At 41.9% G+C, this 21,612-nt stretch overlaps 1 protein-coding gene across 3 annotated transcripts in view; it reads left to right on the plus strand.

Moving 5' to 3' along the window:
- Nucleotides 1-21,612, plus strand: part of LOC139760557 (gastrin/cholecystokinin type B receptor) — a 280,378-nt gene that overhangs the window by 209,961 nt on the left and 48,805 nt on the right. For all 3 annotated transcript variants that reach the window (XM_071683898.1, XM_071683897.1, XM_071683899.1), the window contains exon 4: nt 17,156-17,201. The gene's annotated coding sequence lies outside the window, so the exon portion shown is untranslated. The remainder of the gene's footprint in view (nt 1-17,155; nt 17,202-21,612) is intronic.

Raw genomic sequence — 21,612 nt, forward strand, 5'->3', positions numbered from 1 at the left:
CATATTCCAGCGACCAACACGAGCCACATTCCAGCGACCAACACGAGCCATATTCCAGCGACCAACACGAGTCTTACCCCAGCAACCATCACGAGTCTTATTCCAGCGACCAACACCAGTCTTATCCCAGCAGCCAACACCATTCTTACTCCAGCTGTGAACACCAGTCGTAGTGCAGTAGCCAGGATGACTGACTGGTAGGGAGCGCCAGCAGCAGCAGCCGTCAACACCAGTCGTCGAGCGACGGCCTGACTGCGGTCCTCTGCGTCGGAATCTTCTGCCACTCATCAGTCACGGCGGCCGTCCTCCCGGACAGCGTCTGTTGCCTGGAAAATCTCTGACAGTCGGTCTGGATATACCCGGTTTGCTGGAATTTAGATTTTCCTCGAGAAATTGATTAAGAAAATAGATGAGTATTTATAAATAAAGTTTATTAAATCAAAGTGAAAGTACGTAAATGATCGACCGGCGTGAAAAGAAGAGTTAGTTTCAAGGTGATAGAACAGAAAAGGAACAATTTTCAGTGGATACAAATGGAATTTTCTTATTTACAGGATAAAGGAACGACCACTGTGAAACTTGGAGGTTAAAAGCCGTTCATGGGTACGATTCCCCCCCCCCCCACCTCTCTCTCTCTCTCTCTCTCTCTCTCTCTCTCTCTCTCTCTCTCTCTCTCTCTCTCTCTCTCTGTTTTAGCTGATACCCCAGAGAGAGTGCAAGTGCACACACACACACACACACACACACACACACACGCCTATCTTTCGTGAGTGTATGAAGTTTTTGGTTTCCACTTCTTTCATATAGAAAAACTGTTTGCGAGAAATTGAAGAGAAGAAACAGTAAAAACAAAATGTTTTCCTTCTGTGTAGGGAGAGACATGAATGTGTTCAACACGTTGGTCAAACAGAATCACTCAATATCGAGTACAAAACTGAGATAGGTCATGTAAGAGAATTCGAACACTGAATGAATTTATTAGTAATTCAAACTTGTCCCTCAAGAAAGATGACTGCCTTGGAGCTGCTCTACCACATGCCGAAGAAATCTACCCCTTGTGGGTTGAAAGAATTCTACCAAGGGAAGATTACCTTAAATGAGGACATTTAGATAAACTGTACCCCATCTTTATGGTTAGAGCCTCGTATCCTTTACTCGTAAATGCTGTAGCGACGGAACTTGCTTCTTAAATCTTAACCTCAGGCCCCAAGTAGGCTTCTCCTTGTCAGGGTAGAACATATTCGCCTCCAGGTCTTCAAAAACTCGTTTCCTCTCTCTCCCCCCATGTGTCCACACTTTCCCAATTCTGTACTACCGTGTCCGGAAATTACAGGACACTACATATATATTTGCCGTGAAAACGCCCCACACACAGTTATTCTCTCGCTTAGATTTACTCTTTGTCTCCGCACGATGATAAATTCTACTGTATTGTACCTGTGTTTTTGGTGTATATTATTTTGCGAGTATTTGGTGGTCCTTCTTCCAGATTCTGTACCATATATGTGAAGTTTGCATGACGTATATATGTATGTATGTTATTGAATTTGGCTATCAACTGATGGATGGTAATTAACATAATATTCGTGATACACGGCAGATGATTACAATCGCTAGAATTTCATCGAAAAACTCTAAAACACGGCAGATGATTACAATTGCAAGAATTTCATTGGAAAAAGAAGATTGTATCCGTGGCGGTGAAATTATGTCCATTTCTTGAAGACGGTGAGGCGGAATTAAAGACGTTGGCGATGCACAGTAAAAAGAGGAAAGAAAATCGTCTTTGGATTTGATTGATCTGATCGTAAGAGTATTCAGGATAAAAGATGTAGAAAACTGTTTCTGATCTCCAAGACCAGAAGGGCTTTCCCTGTAGTGAGGCGTTTCCTACAGGAAAAACGTTATCTGTAGTAACACGTTCCCTGTAGTGAGTCGCTTCTTATAGACGTTTCTTGTAGAAAGATGTTCCCTCTAGGAAATACGTTCGTGTTAGAAACGTTCCCTGTAGAGAGACGTTCCTTGTACGTGCGATTTGTTGTCATGACTTCGAAGCTTCCTTTATCAAATTGAAGATAAATCGTCCAGAGGAAATGACATCCCATTAGCTTTAGAGAAAATCCAGATACTGTCCCAAGACCAGACGGATAAAGAAATGAGCGTCTCAGGTATAATCTGATGACATAAAATCCTTTTAAAGCCAAGTGATTGAGGTCACATGGACCTGAAGAAGGAAAAATGTAATAGAATATGAATGAAATTGATTTTCTATGAATTAATATAAAACAGAAATAAGTTGGGGATAAAGATAAGATTCACAGTTCTCCCCCAATGAATGATAATAATGGCAAGCTGAGTCTGTCTTGTCTGTCGAACAGGGTAGGTCCTGGTGTGTTGGCGAGCTGGACCACAGAACATTAGCGCACCTCACGGTCGCTCCGGCAGGATATATGCGCTACTTACACCGCCTACTGCGCTTGATTTAACAACTCTCTCTCTCTCTCTCTCTCTCTCTCTCTCTCTCTCTCTCTCTCTCTCTCTCTCTCTCTCTCTCTCTCCATCCTTGTTTTTTCCTTATATTTGTCTTCCGTGGCATCATTCCATTCTTTTTCCCCCCCGACAACTTTCCACCCAACTTTCCTCTTAAAACCAAACTCCTTCTGTATAATGAGAGTTGATTACAATCTTTCCTCCTCTTCATTCCGGGAAGCTCGCAATAAAAGTCAGAGTTCCACGTCAAAGTGTCGTATAGATGAATATACTAGGGGTCCCGGAAGGAAATATCCCTCAGGGAGCCATGTTACAGTCGCCATATCCTCTGCCAAAGGCGGCAGATGTCCCGCCTCGTTACGCACTGCGTCTTAAAAGGCGACTAAAAGGGGTGTGAACATTGGATGCTGGAAATCCTCTCTTAGATTCATTGCCAAAAGGATTCGTATATGGTGTTTATGGACCTGGAGATGCGTATATATACATAATAGGTTTGATAGAGATGCTTGTGGAAGATTTAGCGAATATGTAGTGTGGGAGGAAAGCCTCTTGAAGCAGTGTAGAGATTTTATCAAAAGAGAAAAATCATGTGTGAGAATAGGCAAGGTGAGTGGTTTCAGGTGAAGGTGGGTCTTCGGCAGCGGTGTTTGACGTCACCATGGCTGTTTAATCTGCTTGTGGATGGGGTGGTGAGGGAGGTGAATGCAAGGGTCTTGGGGAAAAGAAAAGGCACATGTAATCTGTTAGGAATTGGGGGAAGGCAGGCTCGGGAGATGAGTCTGTTGTTTGCTGGTGGAAGATGCGAGTGAAAAACTAAAAATGATTCACCACGGCAATAGACCATGTATTTAGACGGGGTGAAATATACATAAACACAGTTTTGTGTATATGTATGAAATATGATTCTTAAGCCTAAAAGAATTGTGCAGTATAGGCACCCAACCCTAAAAGAATTGTGCAGAGTATGATTTCAAAGCCTAAGCTATTCTAGATACGTGGAAGATGCTAGAAAGTCAAAACGGAGGAAGAGCTTCCACGTTGATTATTTGTTGTCATGGGAACCCCATGAATGCAGCAGACTCGAACCTCAGGTTTCGAAGAATCATTTTAATGAGTAGAAAATGTCATGAAATACTGAAAACAAAAATTCCATGGATATTTAAGCGATAGTTACCTTACACTATGAAAAGGATATTAAATTGATAATATACCTAGGTTAAAACAGAAAGCTTTTACTTATTTTTCGTTGTCGCTTTTGGTGGTGGAGCCGGACAGACGGTTTTAGATTAATGTTTGGCCAGTTGGTGTACCTGAAATATCAGTGAAAACATTCAGCCTGGCTTTTGGTGAAAAACGAAAATCAATCAATGAATCACCGCGTGATACTGTGAGAGGAAAGGTAACGAGAAATAATCTGCAAGTGTCGCCTGTATCGCTTCCCATCTGTCATCGTCTTATGGTACTCGGCAGAGAGCCGTCATTTGATTGGACAAACCGATGCGTCGTATCGGTAACGCTTTTTTTTTTTTTTTACCAGTTAAACCAATCACGGTCAAGCTTTGAAGTCGCTTTGAATGCCGTGGATACAGAGAACTGCTGCAGCTCGAGGCAATCATTATTGAGAAATATTTTTTTTTCTTTTTTTTTCTGTAAATGAGAATCTCTCATTTTCTCTTATGATTAATCTTGCCGAGGAAAGGAAAATGATTTCGCACAGAGACGGATTTTTTGCAATTTATCTTAAAAGGGAGTCTTAGTGTAACTTACATGGTGGTGGATAGAGATATGTGGCATCTTGTCTCGCTGTACGTCATATTACGTCATTGAAAACGGTTACCTTACCGGGGAGGGAACACTTTATTTTGATAACAATTTCAGGTTTTTTTTTTTTCTTGATAGATACATATCATGAACATGATTGTCTGGCATTCATCATATTATTTTCTTTTCCGATGGTATCATTGCTTTTTCTGAGTCAGTCATGATGACTGGACGAGACGAGGGTTACGACCCTGTAAGAACCTGGAATGAGTTGGTGTAGTTTCTATTTTGCAATTACCTCCTTGTTCTTTGCCATGTCTTCAGTCACTTTTTTCCATTCATCCACCACTATTGAACAATAAAAGTATTTTCCCGTATCTTTTTTAACAAGCGCGCGTGTGTGTGTGTTTGTAAAGAGAGAGTGGTAAGGCCAAAATTCCCATGAATGCTATTAGTGGTCGCCACACTCGGCTGGCTAGTGGATGTATGTGGTAATGTGTAGCTTTATTCATCCACCCACACACTGGCCGTTCCTGCTGTTCACACACACACACACACACACACATCTAAATATTTGTGGATGCTACTCAGGTCATAAAGGAGGTAAAAAGAAATAAAGATTTGTGGTTAAAGGCCTTCAATCTGCCCACCATGGAAGAGAGAAGAGTAAGGCGTGACCTGATCGCAACATTCTAGTTTCGTTATCAGTTTGATGACGTCACTAGTGTACAGTTTTCCGCAAAAAGTTTAGAGAAAGCAAGTGCCATAACAAGAAACCAAGCCAGAAAATTATTAGATAAGATTACGTTCGTAGTATCATAATATCTGATGAACACCATATAGGCTTGTAACATGACAGTAGAAAAAGTTTGAGAGATGGGGGGCCCCCCACGAGTGTACAACTCCACTCCATGTACCTTATAAACAGGTGATTACACACGTTGAAAGCTACTAATTCTGTCGCCACACAGAATTAATAGTTATATCGGATTATCGAACTTTGCAGTATGGATTCAGGGTTCATAAGCGCCTGTTTATCGATGTCAATAAATCTTCCAGGGGAAGAACACGCGCAACGTGCTCTGACATCTTGCTGTGTTATGTGAAGAGGGAGAAGGATGTGCGACAATGATGTTTCATTAGTTACAGGCTTATTGCATGAGCTACAGCGAAGAGCGCTGAATTTATAGAGACGATGCATAACGCAGTTAACAGGTTGAGAGAGAGAGAGAGAGAGAGAGAGAGAGAGAGAGAGAGAGAGAGAGAGAGAGAGAGAGAGAGAGAGAGAGTTTTTATACCGTTTGTACACCCACTCAAAAGCTAAAGAGAGTCTGCTGATTATTTATGGTGTTCGTTGTGAACTGAGGTGACGCTGCTGGCGTTCGATGCGGTTTTGATAACGAAGCGAAGAAACACGGGAACGCGTGGACTCAAATAGCAGGAAATTCTATATATATATATATATATATATATATATATATATATATATATATATATATATATATATATATATATATTCCTATGAGTCCACGGGGAAAATGAAACACGAAAAGTTCCCAAGTGCATTTTCGTGTAATAATCACATCATCAGGGGAGACACAATAGAGAAATATAACAGTAAGTTGATATACATCGAAGAGACGAAGCTAGGACGCCATTTGGTAAACATGTGATTGTCCAAAACATGATGTTTTCCATTTTCCATTGCAATGAATGTCTCAGGAGAGCTCTGTCTTCGCTGACGATTTTTTTTTCTTGTATACAAATACGCAGGTTTTCGTATTTGTCGATTGATTGTGTCAGAACTGCCTCGGACCACCTCTTACTATTGTTTCACTTTCAAAGGATTGAGGACTCATCAACCAGACAGCAAGACCGATAGTTTTTGAAAATACTTATGTGTGTGTGTGTGTGTGTGTGTGTGTGTGTGATAGCTAGTTATGAGCTCAAAAATGAATCATTAGAGGTCACTATTCGAAGCTTTATTCAGCAGTTAAACAAGCTATCTAGATTTATTCGTATACTTGAAACACCAGTCTGCATATTTACTTGTTCATCATGTGCGTGACGTAACCGCTTCGTGTAGAGGCTCCTTTTATTTATGCCTGGAGCTTCCAAAATGATCGTACTAATTACATTCCAGTCCCACATGCCAGGGGTTTCCCGGATACTCGTTGTAACAATGTTCCAGTCCCACATGCCTGGAGCTTCCAATATAATCGTTGAAACTAGGTTCCAGTTCCACATGCCAGGGGTTTCCAGGATACTCACTGTAACAATGTTCCAGTCCCACATGCCAGGGGCTTCGAGGATATTCACTGTGAGAGTTTCCAGTCCCATAGACTTGAGATACGCACATCACAACAAGGTTTCAGTCCCACACGTCCCACATGCAAATGTCCGTTGTGCGCAGAGGCTTTTCAGTAAAGAGTAACTGAAAAATGGGGAAACATCAAATGTATTGTGTGTGTGCGTGTGTGTGTGTGTGTGTGTGTGTGTGTGTATATGTATGACAAATACGGTACAGAGTCAGATTTATTGACCCTTTAGCTGTTGACAGCTATTCAATGTAAAAATTTACATAGACTAACTATCAACGAAAAACCTATCGTTACTGTACAAGGTAAGAAGAGTTTTGATTACTAGAAATAAAGAATAAATGACTGGTTGTTTATTTGGTCTTTAGGCCTATCGCCTGCCACGGTCATTAAGGCCACCAGCCTCGTTTAGTAATTACCAGTCGAAAAAGTTTAAACGTCATCTTCGGGCGTTTAAAGATAATTATTCTGTCATTATACACGCTAAGTTACACTCAGTTATAAACTTTAACTGTTTGGGGAAAACATCATTTTTTTCGGAACGATGCGCAAACATTTTCATATCAGGAGAAAACAGACTTTTTATACGTGAATATATCATTACGTTGTAAAAGACGCAAGAGACCTCCGTCCGTGTGTGAATCTGTAAACAGATGCGGAATAATTGTCTCAGAGATAAGAATTGTAAGCAGTGCCAGACGTAAAGATTTCTCGGGTCGATTTTCCGATACTCCACTTAGAGCAGTTCGTGCTGAGTCACCGGGTCTTTGGTATTTCCAGCGGTCCCTTGAGCAGCTGTGTCCAACTTTTATAATGCCGACGATAGGCGCCTAAGACTCCAGGAATTAAGAGAACCCTGACATTTCAGGTAAAGGTTGCCAGCGTCTTTACGTCCGCCAAGGTGGTCTTCCATCCCCCAGGTACTACCCTTCAGTGCTGAGTGATGGGGGGTAAAAACCTTAATTTCAATTGTATCGTATTTATGTTCATAGAGATTGACTCAAGAACCAGTAGAGGCTTCGAAGACTTGAGGGTGATGAATCGACAGGTTCTCGCCACAGCAGAAACGAGGCTGTTCATTCTCTGATTTGCCTTCACTGTGTTGTCTTTGCGATGAATATCCCTCCCAATAATATCAGTGATATATTTCGTAATGTCTTTTAAGCTGAGAAGCTCATTTGGTTTCAAGTAACGATTCGTAACGGTTTTCAATTTCGGTTTCGATACACATGTTGAGTCCCAAAGGCCATCAATACAATATAGAACGTAGGAATTATTAGAAAATAGAAGCAATCCGTCTGACAGAATCCATCACTCACTGGCCTGCAATATCATTATCACCACAATGTTTACATAGGCATCTCGTTGGCTTAAAGTACATCACACTCGTGTGAATACAGACATCATCATATGCGATGCCTGGCAGTGTCAGTCATCAGTGCTGTTCATAAATGAATTTTTCGACTGAATTTTGAAGTTTTAAAGTTGATTTAGAACTTTAGGCGATGTGAAAAAGTCAGCTAATTTGTGTTCCTTTGATAAAGTTGACATTAATTTACAAACGCCAATAGAGTCAAATTAATTTATATTTGACTTGTTATTGTTAGTAAACATCGAAACGATGCAGTGATTCACTGCTGTGTGTATGTGTGCGTGCATGTTTACGTGTCAGCGTTCGTTAGCATATTTGTGTACATATATCTTTATTTATAACAGCCGACATGACACGGATGAAAAGCACAGCCCAGCCTGGCCATCTTGGATGATAGGCAAAATGAGGAATATAAATGAATTACTTTAGAAAACAAAAACTTATTTGAGCTTCTCGTGAATTTCTTTCCCTGACTCGTTTATTGTAGAAAGGTTCTAGGAGGAGGAAAGAATAGAATTTCACGGCTTCTTCATCTGAAGAAAATTGATATCGTAACCTTCAGTCTTCGTCTGGTTGGTTTACAGACAAAATCTATGGGATGCTGTAACCATATACATGTTGTTGGCCCAAGCCTTAGTAGCTAAGACACACACACACACACACACACACAGCTCAGGTGATCAGTGACCAAAATAATGCCTGCGGAACAGAGAGAGAGAGAGAGAGAGAGAGAGAGAGAGAGAGAGAGAGAGAGAGAGAGAGAGCAGCATCACGGTAGGTGGAAAAGGATGTTGAAGAGGAGCAATTGCAGGAGACATATAGACAAAAGGCTTATGATTCCATTCCAGGTCAGAGAAAGTTGGTTAAGGAGCCCTTCCTCTAGATATGCGATCAGTATTCAGTACCGTAGATATGGAATATCTGCTCACAGTGAAAGGGCATCAACTGCACTTGCATCGTCCACAGTAAAGGCCAGGCAGCCTTTGTCGTATACCTGGGAATCCACCGCATGAGAATTTCAGCCCGTGGATTTGAGGAGACCTTAGCTTCGCGACTGATCAAATAGTGAAGAGTTGTACACAGGCGGAGGAATTGATGTGGGCGGGGGAGGGAAATAAACGAAACGTTAGAGTGAGAGACAGCAGGAAAAGAAATTTTGACCCAGATGGCTATAGAATTGTGGGGAATGAAGATGCATGAGGCGATATTGATATTGCGCGACAGTAAGCACAAACTTGCCCTTGGACTAGAAGCGGTGGTAGAGATTATCGTTAAAGATTTCGTAGGGAAGTGGAAAGGCAGCCTTGAACGGTAGGGTTTCGAAGAAAATCGAGCAAGGAAAGAGGTATTGAGCAGAGGAGAGCGGCTGGACCTGAGACCACAGGTGTTGCAGAAATGGACAGCCAAAGAGTCATGTTTAGAAACAGTCTTCGCAGAGGTGAGTTGGGTTCCTGTCTGTTGATAGCGGTCGAGGGAGTCTGGGAACCATTCAGCCCTCCTCGACCAGTAGCACCGTTCCTACTCAGCACCGGGGGAGATACTGGAGGTTCATTCATTTCTCTCGCGCTTTCTCGCTGTGTCCCAGATGACTGGACCTCAGAAGATGGATAATCATTTGGTTCATACGACACACAGGAGATGAATGGATGATATTATTTTCCCCCCTATCCTTGATAGATAGATAGATATGGATTACGTATTCCTAGATGCTGGTTATTCTCCTTGTGATGTATGTGTCTAAATTGTACGATATATAGATAATGCTGACTAATTCTGTGTTTGCGTGTATTCCTGATCATCATCATCACTGACACATTACTGTGATCTGAGCAGAGAAAATGTACGAGCTAGGGAGGGGAAACTCTCTCTCTCTCTCTCTCTCTCTCTCTCTCTCTCTCTCTCTCTCTCTCTCTCTCTCTCTCTCTCTCTCTCTGTATTTCCCCGCTAACTAACCGTGGTGGATCATCTGGCATTTTCCTCCCTTCATCATCATTATCGGTGTTTGCCTTTCCTCCACAGTTCTCGTCCTTTCCAATTACATTAGAGAGACAGTATATGTTCTATTTCAGTTTAGCCTCATTTTTAGCTTCACCTTGTTCACCTCCCTTCCTGCCACGTGGTCTTCCCTTTCTCTCCAACATGCTGGTTTTATTTTCTTACCTTCCATCCTCCATCCCACACATTCCTCTCTCTCTCTCTCTCTCTCTCTCTCTCTCTCTCTCTCTCTCTCTCTCTCTCTCTCTCTCTCTCTCTCTCTCTCTCTCTCTCTCTGTATCTGTCTATCCATTTATCTCTATCTCTGTCTATCCCACCAGTTCTCTCCCTCCTCACAAATTCCCTCCTTCCCACATTATTTGACGAGCCAGCCCGGCCAGGGAGCACAGGTCGTGCCAGTGAGAGCGGCATGAGCATTATGCTCTTCCTTAAGTAGCTGAGGACATGCCTCCCACCCCGCCAGGCCTGGGGCCACGTCGGTGTGGGAGTATGTTGGTAAAGAGGGAGAGGGAATATATTGGCGGGAAAGAACAGGGTTAGCGAGTATACTTTGGGAAAAGGATAGGGTTAGCGAGTATACTTTGGGGAAAGAACAGGGTTAGCGAGTATACTTTGGGGAAAGAACAGGATTAGCGAGTATATTTTGGGAAAAGGATAGGGTTAGCGAGTATACTTGGGGAAAGGACGGGGTTAGCGAGTATACTTTGGGGAAAGGACAGGTTTAGCGACGAGTATGCTGGGATAAAAGGACAGGGTCTGAGAGCATGAGAAAGAGAGAAGTTCACATTAGGGTCTCCTGTTCATGGCAAGCTACACCTGAGACGTTGATTTCAGTCATAAATCATTCGAATCTGATCTCCTTTCTTTGGATCAGATCCTCGTCGTGATTTACGATGAAAGATCCACAACCCACGCTTGCCACCAACACATGTTGCTTCATCTGCTTCCTCGTGGGAAGACGAAAACAGGCATTTACTGTCGCACTTTAACCTGTACTGTAAGGGCGTCTGATTTGCCGACCAGCAAGAAGTAGACGGCCATCATGTCCGGCAACAAACATGAATATTTGTAATGTGAATCCTTTTATTTATTTCTTTGTTTCTTGTTTTTTGTTTTTGCATATTTACAACCGTCTCTTATTTCTTGCGAGTCATTATACTAAAAAGCACATTGTGTATCGAAGCCCCGCAATTTCTTATATATATATATATATATATATATATATATATATATATATATTATAAGAATTAGTATCACTTTACGAAATCGAGAATTTCCCAACAAGGGGAGGCAGCGGTACCCGGGCCGCTGTGCGTCCTCTCTCTTCCCGCCTCAGGCAGTGGGGGCAAGGCCCGCCACTCTGCACTATTTATAGCCACAACTCATGCAAAATCGAGTCGGGGTACGAGAGCGTGGAGCGGACGCTCGACTCCCCTCTCCAGCGTCAGGGAACTGGTCCACCAACACTAAATTTCTCGCCTTATGCACCGTAATGACGGAACATGCCTAGATAAAGTTTTGATACTGACAAGTGGATTTCAGACATTTTTCTTTTCTCAAATTATGCTGGATATGTTCAGGAATATTACTTGGTCTCACTTCATTATTCTCCTGAAGAATGTGGTTGGGTTCTGTGTATTTCACACGAAATTTACATATTAATTTATTTGAAGTATTAATTCATCTCTTCTTACACTTATGATCATATTGTATATGTATGTATCTGTGTGTCTGTTTATCTTTCTATCCATCTATCTATCTATCTATCTATCTATCTATCTATCTATCTATATATATATATATATATATATATATATATATATATATATATATATATATATATATATATATAATCATTCTCATTTGCGGTTTTCCGCTTCAGCGATGCAGCGCCAGGAACAGGCGACGGAGTCTTATGAGAATTCTCACTTGGCGAATTCCTTCGCCCCTTCTCTTGAACAGTGAATATCTGAATATAACTGAATTCAAACTGTAGCAGACCACTGGATCCTGATGAGGCTGTGTGTGATAGTGGAAGTGAGTAGAAAGACTACCAGATTTTACAAAGGAGAAGACCTGTTAGGAGGTGCAAGTAATGTCAGTTATAGATGTGTAGCGATATATATATATATATATATATATATATATATATATATATATATATATATATATATATATATATATATATATTTCATTTTAGTATTAGTGTTTTTGTGTTCCTTGTAGAAAAAAATTGCTCGTCTTCTCTGTAGTGGCCAGAGAGGATCAGGGAGCGGGGCGTGGCATCCTTGACCTATCTGAGCCCACCCTGTGACGTCAGGAGCTGCTTTCTTATTTAAGCCTGGGGAGGTGAGCGGATAGAGGGTGGGTGGGTGGTTCCTACGTCATTGATACGTCATACCCGTCTAGAAACGTCATGTAAACACACTGTTCTCGGTCAGCGTTGCCTTGTTTACTTTCTGATTGGTTGGGGGAAGTGCGTTCGTTTCTGTTTCATTATAGTATATATATATATATATATATATATATATATATATATATATATATATATATATATATAATCTGTCAGTGGGGTTATATATAGATATTGCCACGTCCAAGTCCTTACACGTTAGATTTTCTTTTTATGTCATGTAATGCCATCACCTCCTGCTTCCCCTCCTTTCCCCACCTCTGGGACGCGACCTGCCCACAACCACTCACCAGGCGACCTCCCCTTGCACGACATGTCCCAGGTGTTTCTACTTCAGCCGTCCCCCTTCCTTCTCTCCTCGGCTTTCACGTCAAAGATGAATGGCTCCACTCAGGCACCAGTTTAGCCAGACTAACCTGCAGGAATTTGGGCTCTTAATCTGGTTGAACCAGAGAGTTAGAGAAAGAGGGAAAAGAAAGTAAAAGTTAGTAATCGAACAAGCAAGCAAATATTGTATTAACTTTAACAGCATTAACCCACAGACGGAAAGTCACCTTTTAGTTTGGTCGAATCAGGAGAGAGAGAGAGAGAGAGAGAGAGAGAGAGAGAGAGAGAGAGAGAGAGAGAGAGAGAGAGAGAGAGATTAGAAAACGAACAAGACGAGACGAAATAGTATATGGCCTGTCATCCCACCATCCCCGCAAAGCCAGCTTAAGCTTCGTCTGCCAACCTCTCATTACTAACTGTGATATGAGGCTGCTGGAATAAAGTCTTTTCTTAGAATTGTATAACCCAGTCTCATCCACCGACTCACCCACACACACTCTCTGTAGATCCATCCAATTTGCTAACTACGTCACCCTTTCTTAACCCACTGATCCATCCAATTTACCTGCTGCTAAATTTCATGTAATTTTTTTTCTCCACCACTGGTACCCGAAGAAACATCCCCCAACTTCCCACCTCCCATTTTACCTACTTATCCACCCAATTTACCCAGGAAGCCACCACCCCCTTCCCTCTCATCACCAACCACTTCACCAATCGATGACCATGAAATATGTGGTGACGGTGGAGCCAGCCTGGCGCTCCTGGGGAACGCTCTAACAACTTGTGGCGCAGATCTTCCTTGTTAGCCCTAAGATGGCAGCACCCGTAGTCCATTCGAACACGATGGGAACGACAGAATCTCTATGACAGGAGTGTCTTGAGTGCTATGTCAATAAGTCATTTTAATGATAAGTCGATACTTCGGGATAATAAATCATTTTGACATTAAAAAAAGATAGGCACTTCAGGTTATCGTATTGATAACGACATTATATTAGCGGGATGATATACGACACAGCAAAGATGGGATGAATAGAAAACGCAAAGAAAAAGAATTTGAAATAGAAGTCTGCTGAAGCACATTTCGACCCATGGGTCACATGCACACTGGGAGGGTGTTTGTGGTTTTAAAAGCATCGTTAACATCTGAAGGTGTTTAAAGATTTTTTGGGGGGGAGTTTGATGGACGAAACTTGACGTAGACTGCCCTTATGACCCCGGCAGTTGATGATAGGCTTACAACTCAAACAACCAACTAACCATTTCGACCAGCGTGGGCCATATTCACAGCGAGGGTGTCTCGTCAACACTTGGAGATGGTATTCGAGATCGTTCGGTTGGTAATTCATGTTAACGCTGATGGCCTTAATTGACCCTAGCAGATGGTAAGCCTAAAGCTCAAACGACCAAATTACCAAGTGTCGTATACATAATGAGGCCGTACGTGGTCTTCAGATTTTTCTTTTTTCATCTAACCACTGAAGGAAATCTTCAAGATTTTTCGACTGATGGTTATTACTTGAAGACGAAGGCTTCACTTACCCCTGGTAGTCAGTAGACCTAATGCCTGATTTATCCAACCCACCATTTGGAGGCGATGAGTATAAATGTTTGTCCGTACTTTCTATAAATTGACGCATGGTGTGGACCCCTGGCTTCATGATCTTTAGCTGTTGACAACAATATACTCGTGTGTGCATATATATATATATATATATATATATATATATATATATATATATATATATATATATATACTTGATAAGGATTCACTCCAAGTAGGACACCTCCTCTAATTATCCTAGAGCGCATCGTGACCTTTGAGAACTCTTATAAAAAGTCGATAGCAGAAGAGTTCATCAACTGGAAAGGGATTAAAGCCTTTTGCTTCACACATACTGAGTCCTGAAGTCAGTGTATGAGAAACACATAAACATCGCGGTGTGGGTTTCTAAGTTATATTGTATATAAACTTTACTTGGAATTGTTAAACGTATTATAGTGGAGGCAAAAGTCCAGAATAGATTGGTCTCCGCTTCCAACAGCTGGACACAAGGGTAACGTATGATATTTTTAGCCGTGGTCCTCTGGGGATGTGTTGGGGTCTGGTGTGTGCCGGGGGAGGAAGCAAAAGAGAGGGAGAGAGAAAAGAAAAATAGAAAGTAAGAAACAAAGAGAAGCGGATAGATACAAAAACAGGCAGGCGAAGACCAAAGAATTTAATCTCAACATTGGCCGTATGTCATATAGAGAAAAATAGAACAGGGACAATTTCGAGACTAATTTATATAGTAAAGGTAGTTTATCCTAATTTACTCAAGTAGTAATAGCATACATGGAAATTGCCTTTGACATGAACAATTTGAATTTTATTGGAGACCTGAAGAGGTCGCAGAGAGCCTTAGTTTTTTTAAAGTTATTAAAGCAACTAATAACAGGTTGAAGTTCTTTAGTATTTATTATAGTTTGTGACCACGATAGAGCAGTATCGCCCTGATTAGAGATAATTGTTTTAGAGCCATGTGAACCATAGGTCTGTCTTGGCATAATTTCATGTCTTCGTAACAAACAAGTTACTGGCAGGAGGTGGCTTGTCATGAACTACTGTATAAAGGCAAAAGGGGATAAAGCTGAGTGTTCAAACTACAGAGGCATAAGTTTATTGAGTATACCTGGTAAGTGGTATAGGAGGGTGTTGATTGAGAGGGAGAAGACAGGTACAAAACATAAATCTAGAGAGCCATGAGCTACATGAAATTATTTTCTCAGTCATAGGATTAGACAGGGAGAAAGAGAAGTACTGAGGCGGGACACTGAGAGAGAGATAGCATGAACCAAGATGATTGTTGGAGATGAGGTGAAGTAAAAGAAGTGAAAATGTAGACATATATTCAGGGTGAGAAAGACGTGGACAACAGACTGATAGATGAAGATGGAAGACAAAAAAGATATATAAACAAAAAAAATCGATGGGATGACAAGCGTTGAACTACACTGACGGACATACAGACGCAAGGGCAAGTAATTATAGATAGAAGATACAGACAGGATTATATAGGTGTAAAGATGAGTGTTCACAGAATTACGAAAAACAATATTCTACTCATATCCTCAGACTAGTGAGTATACTTGCCTGCCGCATCTAAACCGGACCATCCACACACACGCACACACTCATGGCCAAAGCACAACGCGTGCTCGTACTTCCAGTCATCCTCATTGTTAACCAGAACACCACTGTTTCATATGGCAGCTGCGGCACCCTCTCTACCTCTCAACAACACACTCCTAATTAACCCAATGAACAGAAATTTCATTCCAATCTCACCTGCTGTCAACACCACAACAACTGTCAAATTACGATCCGCTCCCTCGCGACAGTTCGAATTCAGTCGACTCTCGCGGAGCGAAGCTTCGACAATGTGATTAAAAGCGTTGCTTTGTAAACATTAGGGCGAGGCGACAGGCTGATTGGATTTTGTCTCTGTCGTTGGTATACGCGACCGTGCATGGCAGGAGGTCTGAAATGTGAGGACCCTTTCTGTCTGTGTGTCGGTCTCTCTATCTGTCCACTCTTGCCACCGACTTGGGTCAAATTCAAACTGGATATCTTGCCGAGGTACTAAACTTATTAACAAAGTAAAAAATCGTATTTTCACTAATTCTTCTTCCCTATTGTGATTTGGTGTGCACGGTAGCTACAGCTACAGTCAAATGGAACATCAGAGAGTCTACGGGATGGAAAACACACAACCTTTAATGGTGATGTATTGATCTGCCGGGCTAAACACTGCTGCTCTGTGTACTATGCGTGCCTTCGTGAATGAGAACACCCTTCAAGAGGGATCCCACGATCAACATACGTCTGGAAAACCTTACCTCTTGTCTCCTTCCATTGTGGAGAACAATACCCGGAGAGAATAGTAAACTATAGATGTAAAGGTCGTCAGATGAGGTCGCTGTTTGCCGTCATTCCCGATAGATGACTCTGGTTGCTTGTAAACAAACGAGGGAAGGTGACTGTGGTTGTGTTCTGTAACTCTTCTTAGGGATATTTACAATAACCAGGTACCCTTCTATGAAAATCAGGTAAACGTATGAACAATCTTGCCCCGTGCGAAGTGTTAAAGGAAATATTTCTGCTGACTAACAAGCAAATGTACTTAGAATGTAGGGAGAATTTACTTGGATCTCGAGGAAGGAAAAAAAAAAAAGCGATTTTAGACATTGTTACACCTAACGTCTGAAATCATATTTTCATCTTGTTTTATCTTTTCTTGCGAGTCTGACTGGCAGATGCCAAACCTTCCTCTGCAGTTCAACATCTTTACATATTCATTTGTCTTTCCTCATGACATGCTGGAAGCCAGACATTGCCCTGATATTTGCTCTTGACTGATAAAATCACATATTGTGAAGTGATAGAAATAAACAGGTTGTTCAGATTTTCATAATGGACCTCTTTTTCAATTTCAGGAAGAGGAAAGGTGGAATGCAAGTTGAAGAAGAAGAGATACATAAGGTAAGAGAAAATCTTTATGCTGAAACATTATGTCTGTTTTACACACAGTATGAAAAGTTCTCATAAATACTCTCTCTCTCTCTCTCTCTCTCTCTCTCTCTCTCTCTCTCTCTCTCTCTCTCTCTCTCTCTCTCTCTCTCCCCTTTACATACATACAGACATCACACAGACACACATACAAGCCCCCCTTTTCAACGACTAACCCCCCCCCCCCACGCCCACCCACCAACTCCCCAAAGCCTCAGACGTTAGCGAGCTGTGTCCAGAAGTTGAGAAACGAGTTTGGTGTCCATCATTGATCAGGCAGATGCCCCTCACTCTCAGTCACCTGTCGCGCCTCCGGAGGCGGAGCAGGAAGAGAGGAGACCCTAAGTAAACAAACGTGCACGTGGAAGGAATCTGTGTCAAGGATCTACACAGGTTTGACTTTATGTCTCTCACGTCTTTTGTGTCAGGGATTTATGCATTTTAGATTCTTTTTCTTTTTTTTCTTTTGCCTTTTTTTGTTGTCTCGTTGCGGGCGAAAAGTCCTACAGTGAAATAAAAGAAAGGAATTAGAGTGTCAACAACAACACAATAGTAGAGAGAGGAGAAAGAATTATTCTTGATGTTAGAAGAAGTGGAAAACCTACCATTTGAAAATAGGGGCAAGTAGTATGTAACAGGAGAGACATGAAAAGGTGAATTGTTCCATGGTTTAGGTAGAGAAACAAAAACACCTGATCTTTAGCTTCGGGTGATTATGTATTGAAGAAAGTAGGTACTAGAGGGAGAGCAAAGGGTAAGGGACATGAACCGATAATAAGAGAGAAGAATTTAAAATCTATATAGATATCTGCAGGCATGAACAGTGTGGTCAATTGTTTTCAGTGATTGGGGTGCGTGTTTTTGTGGCGGGTAATTCCAAACCTTGGTCTTATCGCCTTTTTTTCGCTAATTTCTGTGCATGAACCGGTACCTGATTCATCTACATCCTAAACAATTTTCAAACATTTAGGAGTATACAAGTGTGCACAAGACTGCTGCGCTCTGAAAATTTCAGAATTCTTAACTGGAAAACCTGCCCTTGGGAGGACCAGACACTTTAAGCCACTTGTGTGAAACATTCCATCAGCGACTTCGCCCTCCGTCCTTTCAGATCGTTCGAACGGGAATTTTCCGTGTGGTCGTCCCTGTACACACCTGGGATGGGAAGGAACCCAGTGGGCGGATGTTCGATCTCGTCGCACCATAAGGAGAGGTCGGTTCCGTCGCGGAACAATTTGTGTGCTGGTTCCCTGTCGTCTTGTTTATGTTGTTGTGTTCCCAAACGGAGACGAATTGTTTTTCTACTGTTCCTTCCTCCTCCTCCTACTCCTCCTCCTCCTCCTCCTCCTCCTCCTCCTTCTTCTTCTTCTTCTTCTTCTTCTTCTTCTTCTTCTTCTTCTTCTTCTTTTTCACTGCGATCTAACTTTTGTCTCATTTCCTCATTTTAGAACCGACTGACTTGATACTCTGTGGATTTTGAACCTTCGTTCAGCACGTTCAGCCGTCCTTTTTCATTTCTTTTAATATTTTAAGTTTTTTAAAGGATTTTATGGAGTCAAAGATCAGACAGCCACAAAATCGTGTGTTTTATACTAATCTTCCTCACAGTTTTACTTCCTCGTTTGAGACGAACCTCAGCATAGAGAAACCGTTACACGAGCGCCATACAACTGTACCGAATAGGCTTGTGAATAGAGTCATATTTGCTATCCTATACATCGTCACGGGTTAAAGAAAATACACCCTTGTATATTTTTGGCCATGACTCGCCTATACTTTAAGCGCTGTTCTTGAAATTTGGCACTGAATTATTGTTTAATACCTCCTCATAACATGCGTATGTCAGATTTGTGATTTGACCTTTGTTCGGCTTTTCTTTAGGGGTCAGAGTTCACCAGAAGAGACCATTACTTAGCCGTTATTTCAGCTGATTTCCATGAGATTTGTCATGGAAATGATGTTGGCCACGATAGTGAGAGTGATCGTGAGTTGTAAAGATTATGATGGTGAATGTTGGTGAACATGGCGGTAAATGATTTTGGACATAATGGTGATTATGAGCATGATGTTAAGTGATGATGAACATGATGGTGAAATGTCTATGTACGCTCTTGTGGGTGGTACCGAACATGTGGGTGAGTGAGAATTAACGTGATGTTGAATGGCAATGAACCTGATGGCGAGTGATAATGAACATGATTTGAGTGCTACGGAAAATGGTAGTGAGTGAATGTGAATTGGGCGGTAAATGATAGAGACATGATGATGAATGATTGGATGGTGGTGAATGACACTGAACATGATGGCATAGCAGTGACCATGATGCAAGACTGCCACTCCAAAGTCTGAAGTAACAGTATTATTTTTGCAATGCCAGCGTGTCTCTTGCAAGTCTTAGAGTGCTCCTCCTGTCATACCCTCCGGCTCCGCTTCTTGAGGTTTGCCATTCGGGAAAGATTCGTAGTTATAGACTATGTGAGATTCATCGTGTACCTCATCTCTCCGTTTATTGTTGAAGTTTCCCCCTGCTTTTGCGTGTACTTCAGTTACAATCCTAGGATTTTAAGGTGTTGAAGACTGTGAAGTATCGTATTACGTGTACATTTGTTCTCCGGTGTTGTCACCCGAATAGAAAAGCCAACACTATAACACAGCCAAATGATTTCCCTATTTCTGTCCTCTTTCGTCTGTTGCTGGCCCCCGGGAGGTGTTTATCTGTGATGGTGTCTCTTGATCCGCTTTCATTCTAGGTGCGGTGGATTAAAGTTTCCTCGGGAGTGAGGCTTCCAAGATTAAGGCAGCGAGGTTCTGTGGTCTTTAATTTTCTGCAAGGTTCATTTCTTTATGTAGCTTTACGACGGTTATAAATCAGTACCGTTGCCAAGTTTAAAATCTTAATCTTTTTTAGGAACTAGCTCTTGCACTAAATCCTTTGGGGATGCTGATAGTTCTTTGTACTTTAAACGATTAGTTAACATATACAGCCTTCGCTCGCTGACCTTTCTATCCTATTGTGTCACCCATGTACAAATCATAGATTACAATCCGTTTATCTCGCAGTTCATGTAGCGAATGTCCGTGAAAGTTGCAGACATTGTATTTGCTTGAGTCTGGTGGAGACCATTCAAGAAAGTCACTTTATTACCTGTATGCGATTTCAAGTCCATGGATGCTGGCAGAAATGACAAAGATATTTCTAAACTTCTTGAGAAGTTGGTGGCGGGAGAGAGTGTCCTCGGAAGAGGTTTTCTCCTGTTCCACTTAGTTTGTTTTGTTCGGTTTGTCGAGTTGGACGAGTTCGGGCAGTGCAGTCTTGTAAAGTTTTGACTTCTTGAATCTCACGGTACAACGTGCAAAGAGAGGGTCATACTCTATCCGTATGACCCTGCCTTCCTTTGTCTACTCTCGTGTTTCTGACTCAAGGGCAAAAAAAAAAAAGAAAAAAAGAAGAGAAGAAAGTGTTCTTTTTATGCACCTGGTGTTGTTCTTGTGTTTGTTTGCGGTGCTGCAGTTCGTGTTATTATTCTTTTCATTTCTTTTATACTATTCCAGCTACCTGCTGAGCCCAGCAGTACCACAGTCGCTGCTACCCGCTGAGGAGAGCATTAGTTCTTCCCAGGTACTTGCTGAGCCAGACATTAGTAGAGTCAACTGCTATTTGCTGACCCCCAGCACTATTGGTTCAAACAACAGCTTTTCCCCCCCTGAGATATCTCTCACACATTTCTCGATACTCGAATCACAAGTGGCCCATGAGACGGCGTCTACTTTACGCTGATATCTCTCTTCTTGTTATTGTTGTAGTTGAAAGTTATAACAAGTTCTCTCCATTGTACGATAAATACATCCTTATGAAACGACTATCTCCGGCATACTCTCGATGGACTAGATTCTTTCCTCGAGTTCTAAACGACGCGTTAAACTGAAGCAAAGAGGAAGCAGGTGACCGTCACTGAAGCATTCCGATCCTCATTTTCCAGCGACGTGGGTCCTCCTGCGTTCATCCAGACCAAGAGCAGGATCATGCGATTGGCGTAATGGACACATCAGCCGCTCCAGGGGAGCACAGCCGCATCATACCGTGATCATCCCGCAGCTTGTATTACTAGTGCCAGTGGAAAACGAAAATCCTGGAAACTCGTAACGGTGGCCTGGAACAACAGCGGAGGGGCAGAGCTCAGTGAGTACGTGCTCTGAAAAGTCCCGAGCTGAGAGAGTGTGAAAACGTGTAAAGAGTTTGAACAATGCCATGGTCTTCTCTCAGGCCCAAGAAACACACAAAGGCTCACACTCCCTATCTTGAAACAGTATGACGTTAAAGATGTAACTTTACGGAAGCACACGTGAGTTATGAAACGCTTAAGGTATCTTGAGATATTTCTTG

This window comes from Panulirus ornatus, chromosome 37, assembly GCF_036320965.1.
Source record: "Panulirus ornatus isolate Po-2019 chromosome 37, ASM3632096v1, whole genome shotgun sequence".
Taxonomy (NCBI): Eukaryota; Metazoa; Arthropoda; class Malacostraca; order Decapoda; family Palinuridae; genus Panulirus; species Panulirus ornatus.